Source organism: Pinus tabuliformis, chromosome J, assembly GCF_031772625.1.
Source record: "Pinus tabuliformis cultivar Carrire ecotype Pingquan chromosome J, CPIR1, whole genome shotgun sequence".
Taxonomy (NCBI): domain Eukaryota; kingdom Viridiplantae; phylum Streptophyta; class Pinopsida; order Pinales; family Pinaceae; genus Pinus; species Pinus tabuliformis.
In genome coordinates this window covers 1,306,236,298-1,306,250,347 of record NC_142295.1, presented here as the reverse complement: position 1 = coordinate 1,306,250,347, position 14,050 = coordinate 1,306,236,298, and positions in this window count along the sequence as shown.

Below are 14,050 nucleotides of genomic sequence, written 5' to 3'. Positions count from 1 at the left end.
TGAGATTTTTTAGCTCCCTATAATCCAGACACATACGCCATGATGCATCCTTCTTGTGCACCAATACTACTGGAGAAGAGAAATAACTTTGGTAGGTTGAGTTATAATAGCTTCTAGAATTTCTACAACCATATGTTCAATTGCACTCTTTTGGGAATATGGATGTCTGTAAGGTCTTATGTTTGGAGGAACACTCCTTGGAATCAAATAAATAGCATGATCATGATCACGAACAGGTGGGAGGCCTTTGGGAGTCTCAAATACCTTGGAATGATTGTCCAAGATATTTTGGAGATAGATGATTTTGATGTTTGAACCTCTAGTGAGCATAATTGTGCAATGGCGCCCCATTGGTCTTTCTTCAGAAGTTTTTTCATGCCATTAAAGATAATTATCTTCCTTGGTTTCCCTGAAATACCCCTTAATTCAACTTCCTTCCCTTCCCAAAAAAAATTCAAGAAAATTTCTTGAAAATTAAAAGCTATCGTACCCAAAGATTATAACCATTGGACTCCTAGTACAATGTCAACACCACCCATTGGAATGGAAATGATTGGACTATTCAATACATATTCCCTCATGGTTAGCTTGATATTATGGCACTTTTTAGAGAAATTTATAGTTCCTCCATTTGCAACCATCACTTGACACTTTGGTGTTGGACATAGGAAGCAATTCAATTCCTTGGCTATCTTACAATGAATAAAATTATGGGTACTACCCGAATCAATCAACAATATTACCTTTTTCTTCTTGACATATCCTTATATCTTGAGAGTTTGAGGAGTGGTAATTCCTATCAATGCATTAAAAGATATGGTTGGTGTTGGGTTCCTATAATACTAGTGATTACCCCATTACTATTGTAGTTATACCCCTTATTTATATTGTTGTGCCCCTATTACCCCCATATTGTTATTTCTGTGCCCCATAGAATCCCTCTATTGTTATTTTTGTGGCTTTATATTATTATTGTTAGGTCGGCTGGATTATATTGTGACTCCTTAGACTCATATATATAGAAAGGAGGTTTTGTCATTTGTATCATCCAAGAATTGTTCATTTATGTAATGTAAAGGAGGTTGCCCCCTCGAAGAGGTTGAATTCTAAGGCGTTGATCTATCTTTTCTATCTTTTCTTGAGCTGGTTTCATAACATTTGGTATCAGAGCTTTGGATTCTAGGGTTTCGTTGCTCCAAACAGGTCATCGTGGCATTTTCACTATAACTTTTTTTCTATGACGTTTCAGAAGTTTCAAAAAAAACCCATTTGAGAAGAATTGGCGCTGAACCTTGGGTCCAAATGTCAGAGCGTTTCGCGCGATATTTTCAGAGATATGATCTAAGGAAGTTGGCATTTTTGCAGACTCCTGAATTACATTCAAAATAGGTACAGAAAGAGGACGGACTGTAGTTTCTTGTGTGTGTGTTTCAAATTCAAAGGTTGAAACAGTGACTCGTGGCACGTCGTACAAGTTCGCTCTACTGAACCAGTCTAAAAGAAAGTCATTGTGGGAGATTTCACATAACTCTTCCTTGGAGAATCCAATTTGGCTCAGACTTGTGGCATTGGAAAGAGGACACAGAAGGCTACTACAGGTAGCAATTTCAGAACTGGATGATCCAAAATTACAGAGATACATCAGATTCAATATCAGGCTTCTATAAAGTGAAAAAAGGTGTGTAGTTTTTTTTTTTTTTTTGTGTAAGCTTGGTTTAACGGAATTCAAAGGGCATAGTAAAGCATTATTATCGGTAACTGATGCCCCGAGGAAAGAAAATGCAAACACCTAGTAAGGAACCTGAAATCTCTAGCATGACTCATGAAGAAGAAGAAGAAATGCTACATGATATATCAAAATTACAAGAACAAGTGCAACAAATGTCACGCTCACAAAAGCTAACAGAAGCTAAGATAAGTGGCGTGGAATCTAAGATAAAGGGCATGGAAGCTAAGATGGATGATTCGAAGACAGATTTAAAGAGATACATGGAAAATTTGAAGATAGATTTGAAGGCAGATATGGAAGAATTGAAGAAGTTGCTACAAGAAAGGGTCACTAATGGTGAAAAGGTAGTAAAGGAAACTCATGATGAGAACAAAAGAAATGTTAATCATGATACCATAGACGCTAATGTTGGATCGAAGAATCACCATATTCAAAAAATCGATATGAGGAAGTTTGATGGCAAGGATCCCGCTACATGGATATTATAGATGGAGCAATTCTTCGATCTCAATAATGTGAAAAACGCACAAAAGGTACGTATGGAAACTGTATATTTGGAACCAAATCAGTTTGTATGGTATCAATGGCTTTGCTCTCGTAAACAATTTATCACTTGGGCAATTTTTATATAAGAATTGATAGCACATTATGAAGATACAAAAAGCAACACTTTTTTTAGCCAATTGATAAGTCTCAAACAAAAGGGTTCTGTAATGGAGCACATTGAGGAGTTCCAAAAATTGAACATAAGGGTAAAAGATATTCCAGAGGAGCATAGGATTGATGTGTTCATAGGGTCTTTAAAGGATAATATCCAACATGATGTTCACCTTTGGGAACCAGATTCATTAGAGAAGGCATTCAGGTTAGCAAGAAAAATGAAAAGCAAAATTATGGCAACCAGGAAGCATACCACTCACAACTATAAAGACGGAATTGTTGTTGCCCCTAGTCTTCCACAACCTATAAGGTTGACACCACAACAATTGGAAGAAAAAAGAGCAAAAGGGCTTTGTTACAGTTGTGATAGCAAATACACTAAAGGTCATAAGTGTGCTGAGAAGAAATTATTCTACATAGATTGTGAAGAGGAAGAAGAAAAGGAGCAAGAAAGGTAAAAAGAAGAAGATATACTCCAGGAACAAAGCCTAGATGAAGAACAAATAAATCCAACCATATCTTGTAATGCATTGGCAAGAATTACCACTCCTCAAACCATCAAGATAGAAGGACAAATCAAGAAGAAAAAGGTAATAGTGTTGATTGATTCAGGAAGCACCCACAATTTTATTCATTGTAGGGTAGCAAAAGAATTGAATTGCTTCCTATATCCAACACCAGAGTGTCAAGTGATGATTGCAAATGGAGGAACAATAAATTTCTCTGGAAAGTGCCATAATATCAAGCTAGCCATGGGAGAATATGTATTGACTAGCCCAATGCTTTCCATTCCAATGGGAGGTGCGGATGTTGTACTAGGAGTCCAATGGCTACAATCCTTGGGTACAATAGCTTTTAATTTTCAAGAACTTTTCATCAAATTTTCTATGGAAGGAAAGGAAGTTGAATTAAGGGGTATTGCAGGGAAACCAGGAAAGATAATCAGCTCTCATGGTATGACAAAGCTTCTAAAAAAGGAGCAAAGAGGTGTAATTGCACAATTATGCTCGCTAGATGTTTCCACATTGGAATCATCTATTTCTCCAGATCTCCAAAATGTCTTGGACAATCATTCCAAGGTATTTGAGACTCCCAAGGGTCTCCCACCTATGCGTGATCATGATCATGCTATTCATCTGATTCCAGGAAGTGTTCCTCCAAACATCAGGTCGTACAAATATCCCTATGTCCAAAAAAGTGAAATTGAACGTATGGTTGCAGAAATGCTAGAGGCTGGTATAATTCAACCGAGTCAAAGTTCTTTCTCAGCTCCAGTAGTATTGGTGCACAAGAAGGATGGATCATGGTGCATGTGTCCAGATTATAGGGAGCTCAACAAGCTCACTATTAAAGATAAGTTCCCCATTCCTGTTATTGATGAATTACTAGATGAATTGCATGGATCAATTTACTTCACCAAGTTGGATCTTCGTTTGGGATATCATCAAATCAGAATGAAGATTGAAGACATTCCAAAAATGGAATTTAGAACTCATGAGGGTCATTATGAATTTTTGGTCATGCCTTTTGGCCTTACCAATGCACCTTCAACATTTCAAGGTTTGATGAATTCAATTTTCAAACCATTCCTTAGAAAATTTGTGTTAGTATTTTTTGATGATATACTAATCTATAGCAAGTCTTGGAAGGATCATGTTGAACATGTTGATAGGGTGCTACAACTATTGGAGGAGAAACAATTATATGCAAAAAGATCCAAATGTTTCTTTGGAGTCCAGGAGGTGGAATTTTTGGGTCATATTGTATCTCATGAAGGAGTTAAGGTAGACCCTAGCAAAATTAAATCCATTAAGGAATGGAAAATCCCCACATCCATAAAGCATCTGCGAGGATTTCTTGGGTTGACAGGGTATTATCGCAAGTTTGTTAAGAATTATGGGAGAATAGCATCACCTCTAACAACATTATTGAAGAAAGATTCATTTTCATAGACTCTGGAAGAAACAAAGGCCTTTGAACATCTTAAAGAGGCAATGTGCCAAGCACCGGTCTTAGCTACACCGGACTTCACAAAAACCTTTATTGTGGAATGTGATGCTTCAGGAAATGGAATTGGTGTTATTCTAATGCAAGATGAAAGACCCATTGCTTTTGAAAGTCGTCCAATCAAGGGAAAGTTTTTAAGCAAAGCTATTTATGAGAAGGAAATGTTGGCAATACTCCATGCACTTAAGAAATGGCAACCCTACCTAATGGGAAGACACTTCAAGGTAAAAACGGATCATGATAGCCTTAAATACTTTTTAGAACAAAGATTATCCTCTGAAGAGCAACAAAAGTGGTCACAAAGATGTTGGGTTATGACTTTGAAATCATCTACAAAAAAGGGAAGCAAAATGTGGTGGCAGATGCACTCTCAAGAAAGGATGAGGATGTGGAAGCATTGTTGTGTGCCATTTCTATTATCCAACCGGATTATATAAACGAAGCAAGGGAGGAATGGAAGAATGACGAAGAAGTGTGGGCACTTATTCGAAAGCTACAACAAGATTCCAGTACTTCTGATACATTTAGCTGGCAAAATGATTCGTTATGGTACAAAGATCGCTTATACCTCTGTAAGAATTCCCAGCTAAAACAAAAGATTCTTATGGAATTGCACACTTCTCCCTTAGGAGGGCACTCAGGATTTTTAAAAACTTACCACAGGGTTAAGAAGGAATTTTTTTGGGATAGCCTTAAATCAGATATTCAAAAGTTTGTGGCGAAATGTTTGGTTTGCCAGCAAAATAAATTTGAAACAATTAAGACACCGGGTCTATTACAACCTTTATCCATTCCAAGCCAACATTGGGAGGAGGTTTCAATGGATTTTATCACAGGTTTACCCAAGTCTGAGGGAAAGAGTGTCATCATGGTGGTAGTTGACAGACTTACCAAGTATGCACACTTTTGTGCATTATCACATCCATTTAAAGCCAGTACAGTTTCTACTGCATTTATGGAAACAGTTCAAAAGCTACATGGAAACCCAAAGATTATTGTAAGTGACAGAGATCCCATTTTCACTGGAAATTTTTGGACATAATTATTTTCTTGTCTTGGTACTCAGTTAGCTCATAGCTCATCTTATCATCCTCAATCTGATGGGCAAACTGAGATAGTAAACAAATGTTTGGAAGGATATTTTCGTTGCTTTGTATTTGATAAACAGACACAATGGGTCAAATGGTTACCTCTGTCTAAATGGTGGTATAACACTTCCTTCCATACAGCAACAAAATGACCTCATTTATGGCACTTTATGGGTATCAACCACCATCCATCACATCATGTTTAAGAGAAAATTCTAAGGTTCAGATAGTGGAACATCACATCGAACATCAACAACAAGTCCTCCAACTCTTAAAGGATAACCTCGTGTTGGCACAAAATAGAATGAAACAACAGGCAGATCAACATCGCAGTGAAAGAAGTTTTGATGTAGGTGATTGGGTATTCCTACGGCTACAACCATATAAGCAAATGTCCCTAAAGCAAGCTAAGAAGGATAATAAATTATCACCAAAGTATTATGGTCCGTACAAGGTGTTGCAAAAGATTGGTACTATGGCATACAAATTGGAGCTTCCTGTAGCTTCTCGATTGCACCCAGTCTTCCATGTTTCATGTTTAAAGAAGGTTATAGGTGACAAGCTCCCAATTCAAACAATATTGCCAGAACTTGATGAGGAAGGAAAAATTATATTGGAACCGGAAACAGTCACAAAAACAAGAACTCGACAGCTACGAAATCGATCAATTTCAGAGTATCTTATCAAGTGGAAGAAATTATCCGCTGAAGATTCCACATGGGAGGATGAGAATTTTATGCAGAAGTATCCAGAACTACTCAAGTGTTGAGGACAACACTTTTTTGAAGGAGAGGGGCATGTTGGGTCCCTATAATACTAGTGATTACCCCATTACTATTGTAGTTATACCCCTTATTTATATTTTTGTGCCCCTATTACCCCCATATTTTTTATTTTTGTGCCCCATAGAATCCCTATATTGTTATTTTTGTGGCTTTATATTATTATTGTTAGGTCGGCTGGATTATATTGTGACTCCTTAGACTCCTATATATAGAAAGTGTTGGCATTATGATTCAGGTGTTGTCCTTGATGGCAACCCATTCAGATGGTAGATCAAGAAGGACGCAGGAAATCTGTTCAGAAAGTGCGTCCCCGCAGGTATACCATGCAGAACCCGCGTCCAGGGACGCAGGCCAGCCATTCAGGAGGTGCGTCCACCCAGTGCACACATTTCAAGGCAAGAGAAAAGCACGTGGGGGGTTTCTTGTGTGGTATCTAGCCGACGGTTTTGTGTTTCTATGGTGTCGGCTCGTGGTATTGTTCCATGTTTTGGGGAGGAGCTTGCCTATATAAAGCAAAGGAGTTCATTTGGATTAGGCATCATCTTGGTTGAATATCTTTTGGTGAGATCTAGTCCAGATCTATGAGGGCGAATCTTCTAATGGACTGTGATCTCTTTGGCGCATGATCAATCTGTAGATCTGAGTGGTTGGGTCAGTTCTGAAGTCCTCATATCTTTTATATCTGAAGGGACGCAGGTTCAGTGAAGGACAGGTGCGCCGGGACGCAGGGAAGACCGGGCTCAGGTGCGTCTCTGAAGCGAAAGACGCGGCGCGACTGTGTTATTGGGTGCGTCTCTGAAGCGAAAGACGCGGCGCGATAGTGTTACTGGGTGCGCCGGTACGCAGAGAAGCTTAAAGGAACAGTGCGTCTGCACGCAGAACAGCAGAAGGTAAACTGCGTCCAGTCGCAGGCCACAGAAAGAAAAGTTGCGTCCCTGTCTTAAGATGATCTGTTGATTGTATAAGGTGTTCTGGGTTGTTCCTGTGATTACTGATCTGATATCTGTAGTGGACTGTATCTGTTGTATACTTGTTGATCATTTGATTCTTCATAAAAAGAAGTAGGGGGTTTTAGCTCCCTTCCAGGAGAGACTGGAAAACGAGAGAGAGTTGTAGCTCTCTGCAGGTTGCAGCCTGCGTACTGGTAAAGGACTGCACCAGTACAAAATCATTGTAAAAAGAATTTCTTGAAAGAAGATAGAGACATATTGCAGCAGGTGGTTTTCTCCCACATTGGGTTTCCACCTTACATCTTGTGTTCTTTGGTGTGACTGTCTATTTTCTTTGTTCATGCTCATTATTTTATGGTACTGATATGCAAGAATAATTCAAAAGATCAAATAAGGAAGATTTGTTTAATTGATAGATAATACTGATTCACCCCCCCCTCTCAGTATTATTTCCAACAATTGGTATCAGAGCAGGTCCTTCAGAAAAGCTTGATCGCTTGAAGGTAGATCGTTCATCATGAGCAACTACGAGAGAGAAGCATCAATCAGGCCACCGGTTTTTGATGGGACAAACTTCAATTATTGGAAGGTAAGAGTTACTGCATATCTTCAATCTCTTGGTACTGAAGTTTGGGACATTGTAGAAACAGGCTATGCTTTTCCTTCAGCTACTCCTACAGATCCAGCTGAGAAAAAGAAGTATGAAACAAATGCAAAAGCGGTCAGTCCTTTATTAGGAAGTATATCCCAAACTGAATTCATGAAGGTAATGCACTTCAAATCAGCAAAAGAAATATGGGACAAAATGATCACAAGCTATGAAGGAGATGAACAGGTAAAACAAGCTAAACTTCAAACTCTCAGGATTCAATATGAGACTCTCAAGATGTATAATGATGAAAGTGTGGCTAATTATTTTCTTCGGGTAGATGAGATTGTAAATTGTATGAAAAATTTGGGTGAAGAAATAAAGGAGTCTATAGTAGTTCAAAAGATTCTAAGATCATTATCCCCCAAGTTTGAATCTAAAGTATCTGCAATAGAAGAAAAAGAAAATCTCCGTGTTCTCACTATGTCTCAGCTACATGGAATTCTAACTGCTTATGAAATGAGAAAGGGAGGACCATCAGACAGAAGGGAGGCTGCTTTTAAAGCATCAGGCAAAGAAGATCACTATGAAGCAAGCCATGTTCCAGAAGAAGAGGAAGAAGAATCAAATTTTGTCAGAAATCTTCAAAGGGGTTCTGGAAGGTTCAGAGGTAAGCTACCTTTCAAATGTTTTGCTTGTGGAAGAGTAGGTCATTATGCTGCAAAATGCTCTTATAAGGATAAAGGAAAGGAACCAGTTAGATGGAACAAGAAACAAAGTGCAAATAAGAAAAGCTACTACACCCATGAAGATAGTGATGGCTTATCAAACAGTGATGAAGATGAACAAGGTAATAAATATAGGTTGTTAATGGCATTTGAAGATGATGATTATGAGGATGCTGTAGATGTGGATAACCTTTATGATGAAATTACTAGACTCAAGAGATGTATAGAAGAAAAGAACATGATTATTGATACTCTACAATTTCAAATTGATGAAAAGGAAAAACATCTTGAAAAGTTAGAAGGTGAAATTGTTGGTCTTAGAAAAGAAATTGAGAAAACAAAAACTATTAATCTCAAGTTTGTCAAAGGATCAGAAACTTTGGATGAGATTATCAGTGTGCAGCGGTCTCCACTAAATAAGACAGGTCTGGGCTATAATGGAGAAACTTCTCAAGCATCCACTTCAAAAAGTTATCTTGATGCAGCAAGAAGAAATGAGCAAGAGCACAAGGAAGATCATCAGGTAAAGCAGGGACAAATGTCAAATAGAAACTATCAGGGGCAATCCAGCTTAAGGGTGAACAAAAGCCACAACCAGCCACAGGTAAAATCTTCTCATTTTGGTTCAAGAATAGATGAAAATAGAAATTACAATCAGTTGGCTGGTAGATTCAATAATCGCAGAAGCTTCTTCAATGGACAATGCTTCTCTTGCCATAACTTTGGTCACAAAGCAGCTCAATGTGTTGCGTATAAAACAATCATGACTAGGGAAGCTCAAAAACAAAGAAGTATGACAGGGATTACAAAAAGGACCTATAACAGCTTTTCGGCTCTTGAAAATGAAGTTGAATGTTCTATTTGCAATAATTTTGGTCATGAAGACTTTGAATGCAGAAGCAGGTTTCAGGAAAGAAAGGAACAAGAACGGAAAAAGGAACAAGCCTCAGGAACCAAAACATGGAGAATAAAGGAACCTCAAACAGAAAGATGTGGGATAGCATTTTATGCAGAAGGACAGGAAAATCTATGGTACATTGACAGTGGATGTTCGAAGCATATGACAGGTGATAAAGAAAAACTTGAGTCTTATTCTATTTTAGAAAAGGGAAAGAAAGTTTCTTTTGGAAATGATACTCCTGCAACTATAAAAGGAAAAGGTATTGCTCCCTTAAAAGAAGATGTTAAGGCTGGAAATGTTTTGTTTGTTGATGGATTGAAGCATAATCTACTAAGTGTCAGCCAGATGTGTGATCAAAGAACCGAGGTTATATTCAGATCAAATGGATGTCTTGTTCGTGATCTTGATACAGGTAAAACAGTTCTCAAAGGGAAAAGAACCCCAAATAATCTATACATATTTGAAGAAGGACAACAACAATGCTATCTAAGCAAGGATGAAGAGCACTGGTTATGGCATCGAAGGTTGGGACATCTAAGCTTCTCACAAATAAGGAAAGCATGTAAATATCAGGCAGTTCGCGATCTTCCAGATATCAAAATTCCTGACAACACCATATGCAGATCATGTCAGTTTGGAAAACAAACCAGGACTAACTTTCCAGAGAAAGAAGGATCAGCTAGCATGCCTCTTGAGCTAGTACATACAGATGTATGTGGACCATTCAGGAAAAGAACACCTAGAGGAGAGGAATACTTGATATTATTTATTGACGATTTCTCCAGGTTTGTTTGGTTAGGACTTATGAAGCACAAAGATGAAGCATTCGAAAAATTCAAATCCTTCAAAGCCTTGGCTGAAAATGAATCAGGTCACAAAATTAAGTGCCTCAGATCTGACAGAGGTGGGGAATTTACTTCAAATGAATTTTTCGATTTCTGTGATGAACATGGGATAAGGAGAGAATTCTCTACAGCTAGAACTCCTCAGCAAAATGGAGTTGTTGAAAGAATGAACAGAACAATCCAACAAATGGCTCGTGCTATGCTTGATGAATCAGGAACCCCCGCAACCTTCTGGGGTGAGGCTGCACATACTGCGGTTATTATTCTCAACAAGACAAATGTCCGGGTGAACAGCACTCAAACCCCTCATGAGCTCTGGAGTGGTAAAACTCCTTCGGTAAAGCACTTCAAAATCTTTGGGAGCAAATGCTATATCAAGAATACTGAGGAGCAGCTTGGCAAACTTGATCCTAGAGCAGATGAAGGCATTCTTCTTGGCTATTCTCCACATAGCAAAGCATACAAATGCTACAATAAAAGACTTGGCAGAATTGTTGACAGCATTGATGTAGTGGTTGATGAGAAGGGATATATTCCTAGGCAAATACATCGTGAAGATATCGAAGAAGATGAGAGCTACCCTCAAAGACAGAATGATGAAGAAGAAGAACCTCAAGAAGAATCTCAAGAAGAACCTCACGAAGAAGCAGAAGAACGAACAACAATAGAAGAAAAGACTCCATCCAGATATGTTCAGAAAAACCATCCAGAATCTCAGATCATGGGACAAAAAGAAGCAGGTATACAAACTAGAAGAACAGTTGCAGAAGCTTCAAGCTATTTGGCATTACTTTCCGCTACCAAACCACAAAATGTGAAAGAGGCATGCAAAGATGAATGTTGGGTGAAAGCAATGGATGAAGAACTTGAGCAAATCGAAAAGAACAACACTTGGGAGCTGGTTCCTAGACCAAAAGATAAGAATGTTATTGGAACAAAATGGGTCTTCAAAAATAAATTGAATGAAAATGGAGAAGTAATTAGAAACAAAGCCAGACTCGTTTGTAAAGGGTATGCGCAGCAAGAAGGAATAGACTTTGAAGAAACTTTTGCTCCTGTTGCAAGACTTGAGGCCATCCGAATGTTCCTTGCTCTCTCAAGTTTTCAGAACTTCAAAGTATTTCAAATGGATGTGAAATCAGCCTTTCTGAATGGAGACTTGGAAGAAGAAGTGTACATTGAACAGTCAGATGGGTTCATTCTTGGAAATGATCCAAATCTTGTATGCCGATTGAAAAAGGCTCTCTATGGTCTCAAACAAGCTCCAAGGGCTTGGTACTACCGGTTGGACAAATATCTTCATCAACAAGGTTTCTTAAAAGGTTCAGCAAATAGCAATCTGTATATAAAAGTTGAAAATGACAAATTGCTAATACTTGTTGTGTATGTAGATGACATTATTTTTGGCAGCAATGAAGAAGCTATGAGTCAAAGCTTTGCCTCGGTCATGCAGAAAGAATTTGAAATGTCCTTGCTAGGAGAACTGACATATTTCCTTGGTTTGCAAATCCAACAGAAGGAAGGAGGAATCTTTTTATCTCAAACCAAGTATCTCAAGCAGATTTTGAAGAAATATGGCATGGAAGATGCAAAACCAGTATGTACACCCATGGTCACAGGATGTAGTCTCAGTGCAAATGATGAATCTGCAGCAGTACATCAACCAACCTACAGATCTATGATTGGAAGTTTACTATATTTGACAGGTACCCGACCGGACATCATGCATGCAGTTGGAATAGTTGGAAGATTTCAGGCAAATCCGAAGGAAACTCATCTTCAGGCAGTGAAGAGAATTTTCAAATATCTTCAAGGGACTCAAAATTATGGCTTATGGTATCCTAGAGATACAGATCTCACTCTTCATGCTTATACAGATGCAGATTGGGCCGGAAGCGTGGATGACAGGAAAAGCACAAGTGGTGGTGCGTTCTTTATGGGTTCCAGACTGGTATCTTGGTTCAGCAAGAAACAGAGTTTAATTGCCTTGTCTACAGCTGAAGCAGAATATGTTGCTGCTGCATCTTGTTGCACCCAACTCCTTTGGATGATGCAGACTTTGCAGGATTATCAAATCACTTGTACTCCTCCAATTCCTATCTTATGTGACAACACAAGTGCAATCAGCATCTCAAAGAATCCGGTTATGCATTCAAAAACCAAGCACATACCAATCAAGTACCATTTTCTCCGAGAACAAGTACTTGAACAGAAGGTCAAGTTGGAGTATGTTCCTTCTAAGGAACAAGTTGCTGATATTTTCACCAAACCATTACCCAGGGACACTTTTGAATACCTCAGGCAAAAGCTGGGGGTTGTTGATGCATCATCTTATTGTTGATCATCTTCCTATTGGTGGTATAGGCTCAGGGGGAGCACATAATGCATTGGTGGCATTATGGAGAAGGAGATCTTGGAAATAGCTGCAATATGTCTCTATCTCCTTCATGATGGATTTCTGGTTATTTGTTACAGATCTGGAAGAGCATGAGCATAGGGGGAGAATGAAGCTGAAGATTATGTGGTTGCCATCAAGTCCAAAGGGGGAGATTGTTGGCATTATGATTCAGGTGTTGTCCTTGATGGCAACCCATTCAGATGGTAGATCAAGAAGGACGCAGGAAATCTGTTCAGCAAGTGCGTCCCCGCAGGTATACCATGCAGAACCCGCGTCCAGGGATGCAGGCCAGCCGTTCAGGAGGTGCGTCCACCCAGTGCACACATTTCAAGGCAAGAGAAAAGCACGTGGGGGGTTTCTTGTGTGGTATCTAGCCGACGGTTTTGTGTTTCTATGGTGTCGGCTCGTGGTATTGTTCCATGTTTTGGGGAGGAGCTTGCCTATATAAAGCAAAGGAGTTCATTTGGATTAGGCATCATCTTGGTTGAATATCTTTTGGTGAGATCTAGTCCAGATCTATGAGGGCGAATCTTCTAATGGACTGTGATCTCTTTGGCGCATGATCAGATCTGTAGATCTGAGTGGTTGGGTCAGTTCTGAAGTCCTCATATCTTTTATATCTGAAGGGACGCAGGTTCAGTGAAGGACAGGTGCGCCGGGACGCAGGGAAGACCGGGCTCAGGTGCGTCTCTGAAGCGAAAGACGCGGCGCGACTGTGTTATTGGGTGCGTCTCTGAAGCGAAAGACGCGGCGCGATAGTGTTACTGGGTGCGCCGGTACGCAGAGAAGCTTAAAGGAACAGTGCGTCTGCACGCAGAACAGCAGAAGGTAAACTGCGTCCAGTCGCAGGCCACAGAAAGAAAAGTTGCGTCCCTGTCTTAAGATGATCTGTTGATTGTATAAGGTGTTCTGGGTTGTTCCTGTGATTACTGATCTGATATCTGTAGTGGACTGTATCTGTTGTATACTTGTTGATCATTTGATTCTTCATAAAAAGAAGTAGGGGGTTGTAGCTCCCTTCCAGGAGAGACTGGAAAACGAGAGAGAGTTGTAGCTCTCTGCAGGTTGCAGCCTGCGTACTGGTAAAGGACTGCACCAGTACAAAATCATTGTAAAAAGAATTTCTTGAAAGAAGATAGAGACATATTGCAGCAGGTGGTTTTCTCCCACATTGGGTTTCCACCTTACATCTTGTGTTCTTTGGTGTGACTGTCTATTTTCTTTGTTCATGCTCATTATTTTATGGTACTGATATGCAAGAATAATTCAAAAGATCAAATAAGGAAGATTTGTTTAATTGATAGATAATACTGATTCACCCCCCCCTCTCAGTATTATTTCCAACAGAAAGGAGGTTTTGTCATTTGTAT